This window comes from Sabethes cyaneus, chromosome 3, assembly GCF_943734655.1.
Source record: "Sabethes cyaneus chromosome 3, idSabCyanKW18_F2, whole genome shotgun sequence".
NCBI classification, from domain to species: Eukaryota; Metazoa; Arthropoda; class Insecta; order Diptera; family Culicidae; genus Sabethes; species Sabethes cyaneus.
The window spans coordinates 212,717,717-212,732,275 of record NC_071355.1 but is presented as its reverse complement, the minus strand read 5'-3'; positions in this window follow the sequence as shown (position 1 = coordinate 212,732,275).

The following is a 14,559-nucleotide window of genomic DNA, read 5'->3' as shown; positions in this document are numbered from 1 at the left end:
GTAGTAAAAGGCTCCAGAAAAAGTAGTGACCAGTGACTATTGACGGCGATGAACTAGAAGTGGTTGATGAGTTCGTATATTTGGGATCTCTGGTCACCGCCAACAATAATACGAGTAAGGAGATCCAACGACGCATTCAAGTTGGAAATCGAGCCTACTTTTCCCTCCACAAGACGCTTCGATCAAGGAGCATACGTCGCCACACAAAGCTGACGATGTAAAACCGCTAATCAGACCGGTAGTCCTCTACGGATTTGAAACAATAACTTTGCTTATGGAAGGCAGACATGCACTAGTCGTATTTGAACGAACGAAAGGAGCGGACTATTTTTGGTGGAGTACAAACGGAAAGCGGAGAGTGGCGGAGGTGTATGAATCACGAGCTACAGGCATTACTTGGAGAGATTCCCATCGTACACCTGGCGAAAATTGGGAAACTACGGTGGCGGCCACGTCGCAAGGATACTGGACGACTATGCAGTGAAATCCGTTCTTTTCAAGAACCCCACCGGCACCAGAAATAGCGGGGCCCAACGAGCTAGATGGCTCGACCAAGCTAAAGCCGACTTGCGTATGTCGAGACGCGCAACGAGTTGGCGACGAGTAGCCCAGGACTGAGTACAATTCCGAGGAATTCTTGATACGGCAAGAGCCTCCCCGGCTATCGGCTGCTAAAACGAACAAAGGCCCCGAGTAACAATTAGGGTTTTATTACACTCTTATGATGGCATTTAAGACCAAAATTGGTCTTGAAGATCACGATAAGAGTACAATAAAACTCACATTGCTGCTTGGGGCGGCTTACTTCAAAACTAAGCAAAGGAAAGAGTTAACCAAGCAAAGGAAATTTGAAATTTTCCACGCAAAGGAAACGGCAAGGAAGAACGAAACTATAAAGGATAGTCCAAAAGAAAAGACAACTATAGCAGAGCGCTGCCATCCTTGTTTGAGAAGTTTCAAACTACAAGTTGTACCAGTCCGTAACACGAAGCAAAAAGAAACGTATTAGGAAGTTCCATGAGAGTTTGTAGACAAAATACTATGACAATGATAATTCGTAAGCGACTGAAATAGTTACACCTCACAGCCCAAAAGCTCGTCATGATAGATACCTATTTTCCTATAGGAATGTACAGAATATATGAACCGGTATCAAAAATGCCAGAAATTTTTCTGTGGACTCTGGATTGCGGAGTCTCCGCCCAGATGTAAGTCCAGGTTCAAATAACATTTTAAAGTCAAGTTTCAATCCGATTTAATAAATATATTAAATAATTTCAATCAAATTTCAGCTTCGATTTTAAGGTCAATTTGAAGTACGATTTCAAATCCAATTTCAGTCCTATTTCATGTCTGATTTCAATTCGAATTTGAATGCCTAATTCGAATCCAAAGAGGTCGGTTCAATGCAAACTTGAAAACATTGGCCCATATCACAATTTCATGACCAATTTCAAATTCGAATCCAAATTCAAATTTAAATCGAAATTCTAATCTAATGTCAAGTTCAGTTTTAGGGCGAGCCCAGGCTGAGAAGCACGTGCGCTCGCCTTCTCTATGAAATTTAATGTAAAAAAATAAAATTTAATGCAAAACATTCAACCACCATTCGCTAGCCTCGATTTCAAAATTGCGTCAAACGCTGACTTTTGACTACTAATTACTACCTCCTTGCCAAAAAGTCCATCACGTGAGGTTTTCAGTGCAAAATATCCTGCTTTTACGAGCTATAATGGCGGACGGCAGAGTCCGTGTCCGTAATATTTGAACAGCATTTTTGACATTTCTGTATACATCCTATATTCTCTTTCCCCACGTTCTCACGGCAAAACAAAAGGTACGTGTGGAAAGAAAATATGCGATGTAAACAGGAATGTCAAAAAGGCTGTTTAAATATTACGAACATGGAATATGGCTCGTAAAAAGCTGGATTGAAGAACCTACAGAGACTATAGATTACAAAGGTGACTCAAAAACCGCTAAATTTTCAATCAAAACAGAGAGTTACCTTTATTTGTGATGGTACTCTCCGGTTTGGTTCAAAATTTAGTGGCTTTCGAGTGCCAAGTCGCCTCTGTAATCTATAGTCTCTGTAGAAGAACCACCCACCACCTTGGATTTCAAAATGACGTCGAACAATTTTAGACTTGCAACAGCTTCTATTTGCCATTTCCTCCTCCTTCATTCCAAACCTTTCAGTGAATATCAATGTTTCTGCTGTATTCACCCCAAGCAACAATTTTGTTGTATAATAGCTTACTAAATTATTATACAGCTAATTCCCGTGGAACAAGTGCTTGATGAGCTATTCCACATTGTGTTTCGACTATTTTTGAGATTGATATGCCCATACTATGTTGTGGAAAGTTAATTTCCATTGTGTTTTCACATAAAATAAACCTAGTTTCAGTCTCCTGCGATAACTTTTGTTTTTTGCATGGGGCATATTATACTGCAGCTGAGGCATATTGCCCCGCATAGTTAAGTACCTTGGAATTTGGACGTGGTAGATAAATTATTCCTAGCACTTTTATTCTACATTACTAACTGAGGCTAATAGTGGTAATAGACTTTCACTGATATCTATTTATCAGTATTTATAGCCAAATTTGCAATAGGGCATATTGCACCATCGCATGTGGGGCATATTGGCAGAATTCGACATGTTGGAAAAAATATTTAATTACATAACATTTAATTACAATTACATAAACTAGGCGTTTTTCACCTGGTTTTCGTCTGAGATAATATTTTAGAACTTCACTTCACGGAATCGAATCGTAACAACGTTATATTTTCAGGTTTTAACCACAAGAGAGCTTACGGAAACGACGCAAAAAATTACATCGGAAGCTGTCGGAAGATAATTTATTTTTCTTTTGGTTTGACAACTACTGACAACTGTCAAACTTGCATAGTAGGCTGGTTTCATAGTATTTTAAGGTTTCTCGTTAGTTTTGCATTTTAATGTATGCTAGTTTGCGAATAATACAACTAGGGCGTATTGCCCACCTGGGGCACATTATACGCATGTCCCCTAAATAGTGGCAATGATTTGTAAATATTTATTTTGAAACGATGATTCTACAATTGATGAAGGGACGGTAAGGGAAAGTAATGAAGAAGGATTTTTTCGGGAATGAAGGGGAAGGGTGGAAAGGAAGGGGGGGGGGGGTAATAGGTAGCTATGGTTAACAAGTTGTCGCTGTGACTCCTATCTTTTGTCCAATGCTGGAAGGTGCATGGGTTCGACCCATGCACCTTCCAGCATTGGACAAAAGATAGGAGTCACAGCGACAACTTGTTAACCATAGCTACCTATTACCCCCCCCCCTTCCTTTCCACCCTTCCCCTTCATTCCCGAAAAAATCCTTCTTCATTACTTTCCCTTACCGTCCCTTCATCAATTGTAGAATCATCGTTTCAAAATAAATATTTATATATGCCTGACCGCATTTCAAGGTCATGACTAAAGTCACGAGTTTGGTCAATGATTTGTAGTTTAATTTGACATTTGTCTCTTCGTCGTTATGCAAATAATAGGTTTTCTGTGTTGTTTCTTTTTGAGATAATCCATTGCAGAGTTTTTTCTGAATTATTTTTGCTCTTTTACTTCCAAAGTAGTCACATTTTTTTAAATATATTCGATTCAGTTTAAAGTGTATTAGGCATATATCTTCTTCTATATATATGAAAGTGAGAGTGACGTGAGGGTTTGTATGTTTGTATGTATGTTCCACCATAACTCCGGAACTGCTGGACTGTTCTTCATCAAACGTTGTTTGTCAAACACATGTTTTTTGGTATAAAAGAATCAGCACGGAGGGTTGACAAAAGAGGGATACGGTCTTTTATAAGGGGAGATAAAGGTTCAAATGGGTTAAGGAGTGCGTTTCTCTTGCATTTCCCAAGTAACAATTCCAAGTCTAGGGGGTCAGTCCCGGTGTAGCGGTTAGCATTCACGCATCTCATGCCGAGGACCCGGGTTCAAATCCCAACCCCGCAGAAGTCACAAATGACCCAAGCTGTTAAAGTGACTATAATAATAAAAAAAATCCAAGTTTTATTACGTTCGTATAGTGGTTTTCATCACCAATTCCATAAAACCGCTAATAAAACTATGAGATTCACCAGAACTTTCTGATAACCGCTATAAAACTGCTTTCTGACCAAGTGGCCCACTCCTCAGAATGTTTACATAGCCTCTATAAGAATCAGGTTATATGCTCAAGTAGTCGTATCACGCTTTGCTGAAAGCAGCAATGAAACCAATTAAGCTTTCGCTGCTTGACAGCCACCGCCATAATTTAATAAAGCTTTTCGCTTTTCACTCTGGTGAATTGTTAGATTATTCTGATCGATTTGGTTTATAGTGACCATAATAAAATATCCCATAGAATATTTAATAAATTTTAAGCAATTCCGTTGTTTTGTAGCATGTGTGCATTTAATTTTATTGTGCATATTGATATAATAGGTGGATAAAATCAACGCGCCACTGAAATTTGGCAATTTTGAAAGTTGGTTGTTTTAACACAATAAATATATTCAGTCAGTCAATCTTAATTTCTAGCAAAATCATTTTAGTTGCTTCTTCTGACAGGAAAACCGATTGATAATAACTTTCTTTCTGCAAAACACTTTGCTTTAATGAATTTTTGTTTGTAAACTAAAACAAAATACTAGAATATGGGTATGAAATGGGGAAAGGCAAATGATGAGCGTCCAACATAGCTCTGGCCATCCCAAGCCCCTACCTAGCGCCTCCACGTGGCCGTACCCGGTAATGCTCTATTGAGTAGCCGAGCTAGGAGGTGCGATGCTGGATGGTTCCCGGCTACCTGATCTCAAAACCATGGTTTTGGGCAGACGGCGGAGCCAAAGGGCCTTGCGGATAGGCACCTCCTGCTATATAGTGAAAACTTTGACCAAAACGAGTTTTAATGCTACACATGGATACCAGAAGAAAAAATTAAATTAATTATAGGAAGCACTTACGGAAACTTAATGGACGCAACACTAATCCATTCGAAGGACTGCTGGTGAGATTGATCTATTTTTGCCCATATATACTACATTTCATCTTAATATCATATTATTAATAGTATTATTATTGATATCATATATCTGGAAGGCTGGATGATGGAGTGGATTGACAACCTGAATCCTTAAGGTCTGAAGCAAATATGGCATTTTACAATTCTCACAAACAAATCGTCACGTGGGTTAAAGTTGGTACAGCGAAATTGATTATTACATGGAAGGCGACTCTTATAACCCGAGAATGCGCACAAGTGCCTTTGCTTGTGGATCCGCCCAATCCCTTTTGGCCCTTTTGTAATAGCATTAGTGTGAAATTCATTTGATAATCAAATTTGGATCTACTGTAATTCTACCTACATACACTGGCAAGTCCATGAAGTGAAGAAGGTTTTCCCTTACTACTACTACTACTACTACTACTACTACTAAAACAAAATACTAGAATATGGCAATATGGCTTCGCATAAAAAAATGATTTGGTGTTGAACTTGAAGTATTCTTCATAATAGCAGCAAAAAAACTGTTTGGCCAAGGTGTTACCGTTTTAATAGCTCTATAAAACTCTATAAAACAGATTTATTGCGGTTTGACAAGCAACCTCGATAAGATCAATTTTTATTAGTGTACCCCATTTTGTATCGCTACGCCACACTTATGGTGACTTTATAAGAGACATGGTGCAGCCAACAAGTTTTAACGTGGTAATATAAGCAACCACAATAAATTTGCTTTATTAACAGTTTTATTATGGTTTTATAGCTGTCTTGTTATTGCGCTTTATAGTGTCTTGTTGTTGCACAATACCGCAATAAAACCAGAGATAATGAATAATACCGCAATAAAACCTTCATAAAATTCAAGTAAAACCAAGTGACTTTAGAATTGTTACTTGGGTTGGAACCATAGTAGGTGTACTAGTTGTTTTATTTCTGAAAGGGGGAATAGGGTGGCCATTAAAAAAGGGAAAGTTCAAAAACGTAAAAAAGGCTTTGTGTCGATTTTCGGGGATTACCGAGAAGAAGACAGATTTATAAGGCGTTGGGGTACAACGTGAGAGGAACTGACAAAGGGAGTAGACATATTCAGATAAAAAAAATGGTTTTATTTCTTGCATTATGAGAGTTGTCGTTACAAAAACAGATGTACTAGTAACTGAGCAACAAAGGGGCCCCGAGTGAGATCGGGCAATCAGCTAGTATTTAAAATAAAACAGAAAGTATGTATATTTTCCTTTAGAAACAAATGCTTTGAACAATTATTCGATAGAGTTAGTTCGAGTAATACAAAATTAGGTCGTGATGCTATTGAATACTTTCTCGAAAAAACATTCCAATTAAACCCCCACAGTATTGCATTAATAATTCACGACCTGTGCCAAAACCGACATGCGCCACCCCGTCAAGACGCACAACTTATGACAACGACTTCAATTTACCATAAAACTGAATGAATCGACAAAAATTTCCTTAAAAAACCCTACACCAATTTAGAGCTCCGAGAGCAAAATGTGATCCACCCACCGTTCACCATTCGGCTTAAATGAGTCCCCATTCGGCTCGGGATGGTTGATTGAGTTGTTAATGAAAATGATTTTACGACAGAAGTATAATTTTCACCAATCCGCCAACGAACCACAGCCACCACCATCAGGCTGCTGCTGCAGTCATGCCAAAAGGCTAACGAAAACAGTCAACGCGCACGGTGGTACTGCTAGGGGCCTAGGATGGATGGTGCAGGCGCTATCGGAAGGGTAGAAGGATTCCCAGCAGGAGGGAAACGAACTTTTTGGCTCCATCAACCAAAATCTTCTTATTTACGATAACGATTGCCACTAACGTTTGCGCGTGCTTTGATTGCCATCCGAGCGAAGGCAAGTGCCAGTCTCACGTTTCACCGGAATGCGATCGTCGTGACGTTTGAGCAAACTGATTGAGCGTTCAAACGTCGGCGGTACTCCCGCATCACTCGGCCAGTCAGGCGCAGGAATAAGGTAATGTGTTTGTTTGATAAGGTATTGATAGTAAATTTTCCCTTAATATTTCATAAGACGTAAACGGCAACGAGTTTCCTCTTCCATCCCATTCCGAAGCGATTGGGAAGCGTACATTTGCCGCAAACATCCGACTGCGTCGGCGAGTGAGAATCAGGAAACCCTGCATTACTTTGTGTTCTTGGCGTAAGCCATCTCCACGTCCTGCCAATTTGAAAAACGACAATGAGCTGAGCACACACAGCTACAATGACGGAACCCGCCAACACAGTCCGCAGTCAACTGAGCGATGACGGGTTTGTTATTGCAAGAAAACCATAAAAAGAACCGTTTGCAAGGAATACAATATTTGCTGAATTATAGAAAGTACCATAATTCTACTGTGTTTTTTTTTCAACTTCTCGTCTCATCGCTCCAGCTGCGTTGCACAGTGGCAACTTGAGAGAAAGTTGTCAATATTGCCTTGCGCTGAAGAGATGTCGGAACGGAAGAAGAAAGATGGCACATCGCTAACTCAATGTATTAGGAACTTTTACCAATTTGTACGAATCATCAATAAAGAATGAAAATAAATTCTTTTTTTACTTTTAAATTTTAGTAAATCAGGCTCTGCGTGCAAGTTTCAATAACATATCCACACACATTCGAGCTTCCCGGCCGTGCCAGTTCATGCAGCAGCACTACGATTGAGATCCGAGGAAAAATTATGGAAATGTACTCAAGAACAGAAGCAAATCGTAGCGCTGGCAACAAAATAGAAAACAAAAACTACGACGGAAAGCTCCTTGAAGCGCAACTCACCACTCGAATGCTTAGCGAGCGCTCGGGAGCTAGGAAAAATAACATGGAAAGCAATAACAGTTACAAGAAAATTAAATTGTCGATTGTATTTCATTGTTATGACTGGCACTCGAGGTGGTGTAAAAAGGGGGTGAATGTTGTATTTCTCCCTACCGAACTGGGCGGGGAAAACGGGGGAAAAACTATGCGAGAAAAGTTCGAGACGACTGCTGCGGAATTGAAACGACACATCAACATCGGTCACGGACATTTGAGTGCCAATGCTGTGCTGTTACTGCATACTACGCTGCTGCTGCTGGATGCTGGATGTTGGATGCTGGATGTTGCCAGCTGAAGGACCACCCAGTTAACCATCCGAACGTTTTTGTGCTTTTTTTTCTCGGGAATACTTGTTTCGAGGTAGCATCATCATCATCATCGTCATTGTCATGGCACGGGAAGCGACTTCATCAGTGGAGCTTTTTTGACTCTTTGATGAACAAAGAGGACAACGAAATGTCCGTAAGCACAATAATGCTGTAAAGCGAAGTAATATATTTTTTTTCCTTAGGGGTGATTCCGCGGACTTCCGTCCTCGGATGACCGCACAACATCGAAGACAGTTCATGCAAATTGTTGCAAAACCGCCACATGCCACTGCACTGTAAGCCAGATAATACACTTGCTTGCACTGCTATCGGGGTACTGAATATGCTGACCTTTTCGAAAATTTCTTCCAAAACGTGTTTGCTTGCAAGAAGCATGTGATTCACGCTCGTTATCTTCAGCTTCAGTTCGCAGGAAAAACGCGAAAACTCCATCATCACTCGGAAGCTAAAACATCGGTACCATCAACATCACCATTCCGAACTCACCATCAGCATGGGCTGATCTCACATGTTTTTGTACACAATTCGCTCTTCATTGCAGATATCTTACGCTTTCAGGAAGCCATCTTTTTTCGTCACATTAGCAGCCGGAGCTAATATTCCTCCCGCAAAACCGCCGCCCGGGGGCAGCAACCCCTTGTCGACCGAAAATTCGATTTTTCCGCCCATCGCCGTCGCCGTCGACGGTATTTTACAGAATCATACGAATAAATCTTTCACAATGCTCGCTGGAAATGCTGCAATCAATTTCAGGGCTGCTGTCTGGCTGACAACTCAAGCGATAAGAACCAAAATTTATGACTCGGACTGTCATTACTACCTTTTGTCTAAAAACTTCTACTAAACATTCAGATGAACGCGAATCTTTCAAGTAACAAAAGGAGCAAAGCGGGTGGCTGCCAGAGTGAGCCCCCAATCCGTTCGGGACGGGGATGAAAGCTGAGTAATAGAATATGTTTTGTTTAAATGGATGTTGTTAGTCCTAGCGTTAATGAACTCTTTTTTTCCGAGTCGTTAGTGGCTCAGTTTGCATCACAGAAAAATTATGCTTAAAAAAATTATTGAGGAATCGATTAAATCAAAAAGTGACGTTAGTGCGAACAATGCTGTATTAAGTTAGCAGTTAGAGGAAAAATAATGGCTGAATATCATGAAGCCATTAAGCAAACAAAGCACCTAGAAAATCGAAACTACAGTACCATCATCCGGGGTGAGATTGTGCCAAAAAAGCATATGTTTTTGTTCTTTAGCTCAGTATACACACAAGCACAAGAGAGAGCAAAACAGAAGATAGTTTATGTATTATGTGTTTGTAAAGAGATAGAGTGTGTAGTGTAAAGACGCAAAATGTGTATTGTAATTTTAATTTGTAATATGTGTAGTTTGTTAAATACATCGTTTTAGTGTCCGCAGATGAGTGAAAGCCAGTAAGTAGCTCGAAATGTCCGGACAGACTGGCACTTGAATTTGAATTTATTTTTGCCGAAAACCGCCGATCACAAGAAGCAAACAATTTGAATTGCGGCGATCAACTCAATGAAACAATTCTTTTCAACCTGCTTGAAACTATTCTGATTCTCTGGGGAGAGTTTTTGAATAGAATGATGCCTTCTTGCGAGTTATTCGGGGTCAAAATAAGGGTATTTCTATAGTAAAAGTTCCATAGTTCCGAAACAAGCAAAGATAGAGGTATACTATATTCAGCAATGTGTATTTTTACTATTTGTACAACTTTGTAAAACAGAAAAAAGTCATACAACAACTACAAAAACAACTAAAACAGAAAAACTGATTTTAACGATTTTTCATTTATGAGAAATAGGATTTTTCTATCCTTGCTGAAGAAATAGTAGGTTACTGGCAAAATTTCTTGTAATAATATGCTGTAAAACTTTGCAGAACACATCACTGTGTTATATTGAAATTGAATAAAAATAAATTTTTTGTTGCACTTTTAGGGGGATTAATCAAAGTTTGAATTCCGCTAGACGATAGAACTTTTAATTTTAAGAAATAAAGAAATAAAGGTTTCATAAACCTAAAACCAAGTTTTCCCGCTCAAAGCTAATGCGCACCAAAAAAGGTTCTAGACCAGTGTACTGTGCCCGGTTCATTGGGCTTTCGGTTGACCAATTGAGGGTTAAAATTTAATTTTTAGTAGAAATCTTCGATATTGCAAGGTGTTAAGGTGTTAATTGCAATTGCTGAATATAGTATACCTCTATCTTTGCTTGTTTAGGAACTATAGAACTAAAAAAATACCCTAATTTTGACCCCGCCCGAATTACTCACAAGAAGGCATCATTTTATTCAAAAGCTCTCCCCAAAGAATCAGAACAGTTTCAAGCAGGCTGAAAAGTTTTATAAATCATGTTAAAAGCACAAAAGTTAAACAAACTATACAAGCTGACAAAATCGGGATAAAAAGCTAGTAAAATCGGGGGTAGACAAAATCGGGAGCTGACAAAATCGGAACATTACGGTATTTGAAAACGTGAATAATAAAACAATTCACAGTAAGATAAAATAGAACATCAATTCAGTAATTTTTGGGATATTTTCAATAGTCCAATAATGAGCTCAGCACACTCAACAATCTAAAAAATCCTTTCAGTCATACTTCCAACCGACTTACTTACTTCTAACAGCAAGGGAGGCACAGGAGAGGTGGCACTTGCAGCATCAAGAACTGCTCTCCACTGTACTCGGTCCTGAGCTACTCGTAGTTAATTAATTGAGTGTCTCGACACACGCAAATCGGCTTCAATCTGGTCAAGTTATCTAGCACGGATTCCACTGCACAGTCGTCCGGCATCTTTGCGACGTGCCCTGCCTACCACAGTCTCCCCAGCCAGCATTTTCATAAGTATAAAAAGATAAAAATCAGCATCACGTACAGATATACATGCTAATAAATCGTATTTGAAGGAATAAATCGCAAAATTGGCATATCCGTACGATTATGGAGGCGATATACGTGATTACGAATAATTTTGTGAGTTACGACTATATAAGTATTTATATACGATAATATCCGATTAAGCGCGAGTCGCTCCGTACTACTATACGATTTTGTGCTGAAAATCGTATGTATGTCAGTTATTATCATTATATACGATAGAAAATCAAATTGGTCTCACTTTCTCCAGCTTTATTTACGATTTCGAATTTGTTAGGAGTTATTTACGATAATTTTTGTACATTGATATACGAGCTGGTGCTAGCTGGGTCCCAACTTTCACCAGGTAAACGATGGGAACCTCTCCAAATAGTGCCTAAAAAAAAGAGTCTGGTGAAGCTTCATCCAGTACGTGTGCGTTGTTCTCGGCAATTATTAGGTTGTCTAATTGCCAATTGTTTGTCGTGAGATATATCCCATCGGTAGTTTTGAACACACATGTACTGCTACTAGGTAAAGGTCGGAGCCGATATTCGCACCCCGTAGGGAGCGTATGTTTTGGTGATGTTCGAGAAAACCCGGCCTTCGATAAGAATATGGTCGTTTTGGTTGAAGGTTCGTTGGTCTAATAATCTTCGAATGACTTTGTGAATATCTTTGCAGGGAAAGAAAGTGCTTCTGTTCACCAAGCCTCGGGAAGCTGCAAAGTTGTTGCATCGCTGTCCGTTATCGTTTGTGTCGGTGTGCAGGTTACGGGGCCCGACCACCGGTCTATAGATCTCGATGTCCCGTGGCAACCAGTTGTCGTACGTTACCTTCAGCTGTGCATAGAATGCTTCTTTTAGGTCGTCGCGTCAACCTTCAGGTGGACAGCACACGTTTGTGATGATGGTGAGGAAGAAACGGTATTTATTCCTCAACACACAGATCCTCTCGTTGATCGCCTCCAGTCCTTTACGAAATCCATTCTCCGCTCACTGGTCGCTCCATCGCTCTGGTAAAATTAGACCTTGTCACCACATATTCCCGTCTTCTTTGCGACAGATCTTCTGCACTACCACTTTGCAAAACTGTTGGAACGCTATCGAGCCTCATGATGGGGCTACCATCAGTGCTCGAAAAAAATGACAGCTCTGCATGAAGGTCAATATAAAACGCATTCAACGCATACAGTTTTACCACTGGTAATATTGTTTTATCGGTCAGCCCATGGACCTGACTACTGAACTGCTGACAGCGTTTATCTCTCTCAGTTTTCTACCCTTCAAAATAATTCATCCATGAATTTCAGTGTTGAATCGACGAACCTGTCAGTAAATTGCCCTTGACTGACATTTTATAAAATCTGTAGATCTCAAAGATTTTTGTTTTTAAACTGCCTGCTTTTTAAAATCAACCGTAACCTGGTTGAAGCCAGTTAATTAAAACTTCGGAGCAATGTTTACGTTCAAATATTGTACTTTTGTTTGCGTTGTCGGCAGTTCAAAATAAATGAATGATTTACATTTGATTTCATGCACTATTATCGAGAATTAATGAATGTAGAGAACAACATGAACGAAGGTGATTCGCTCTAATCGTTGTTTTCAAGTTGGCAATGTACTGGGTTCATTTCATTTGTATGAGTAAAATCATAGATTAATAAAGAAAATACATACGCTACTCTTCGCAGATTCAATCGTCAGTAAAGTGGCTGCTGACGGCAAGAGGGGGTACTAACATGTCATAGAGGTCGTAGAGCGTTTTCATAGGCACACGTTTGGCTATATCATCTGTCACTAACACTTGTTTTATTTATTTATTCTACACAAATACATGACATAAGACAAAGTCTTTTTATGGCCATTCACGATAAGATCACGAAATATAATAATAACTAACAACACAATGACTAACTGAACTATACTAAAAAAATTATTGGTTGAAAAATATCAAGCAGCCTCTCTTAAACATTACTTCCGAGCTCAACAGCTTCAATTCTGGAGGTAACATGTTCCAATACGCCACACACCTCACAAAGAAGGTTCCTCCGTATTTCGCTGTAGAATGAGACGGAATCACCAGGTTGTTGGTCCTTCGGCTTCGTGATAAAGTCAGCTTGTCAAAAAGATAATTCGGGGCACGACGATTTATGATTTTGTGCAGAAACAAGCATGCTCTCAAAGCATAGAAACATCGGAAAGGACATCTCAAAAGCTGTTTCTGCAAATGACGTACCGACATTCGGCGATTAATGTTGTACACGTATCTGGTGCAGTCGTTTAGGGCCACTTCCAATTTCGAAGCCATAGCAGCACTCATGTGTAAGAGTACAATATCACAAAAAATAAAATGTGGTAAAATTAAGGACTTGAAGAGTTGCATCTTAGTATGTTCTGGTAAGCACGAGGACGTCGTCCTTAAAGTACGAAGACTGGAGTAGATTTTACCGCATTTTATAGAGACTGCTCTATCCCACTCAAGATTATCTTGAAAACAAAGTCCAAGGTTGTTGGCTTCACTGCTTAGCTCGACACGGTGACCTTCAAGAGATATTCCTGGTAGTGTTGATAGAGGTGTTTGCCTTGGTCCGAATAACATTGCTTTAGTTTTTGCAGGATTTAATTCTAAAGAATTTTTCCTCGCCCAATTTGCTAAGTGCAGTAGGTCCTGACTCCTGATTGGCAAGTTGAATCAATTCTTGTACAGCTACATCGGGTCTGATGCATATCAACTGAACATCATCTGCAAACATTTGTAAAATGAGAAGGCGATACAAAGACTATGATAGGAAAGTGCACCTACCGCAAGAAGATAATACTGTTGGCATAGCTTTTACTTATGTAACAGGAAATCTGAGACTGGCGTATCCAATTTCTTTAACAATCTAAGGTAGTAGGGCCCGGATGGTATTCTCAGCATGCTACTAAATGCAGCCTACATTCCGGGTATGAAATGTGGATGAGTTATCTTCAATGAGCCGACGTGTAGGCAACACCGACATGTAACATATGCCTCCCTTTTGATCTGCTGTTGAAGTACAGCAATCCACCGAACAGACCCTTGGGTGGTGCTTTTTACTCATCGCAGTTTCCCAGTTTCAACAAATAGATATACAGCTGGTTTTTGGCTTGACGATAAGCCTTTGATCAGCCCCAACAATATGCTAACAATCAGCTTTATTGTTAATTGCGCAACTAAGAAATTACGGTGGGTGCCAGCGCAGTACCAATCATTGAGTTATTCAGGGGATTACTTTATAACTGTTATGGTTGGTACCATACAGACGCCTTCGGCCTGCCGGAAATTTACACAACGCAGCCACGACAATAAAAACTGGGCCTAAAATAGTTGCAGCAACTTCACCATTTCTGACGACTAGAACTCAAATTTAAAAGCGTTTTTATTAGGACCAAAATGCACTCAGCGAATGTTATTCCACCAATTGGTATAAAAATCTTGTCTGAAATAAATATCCC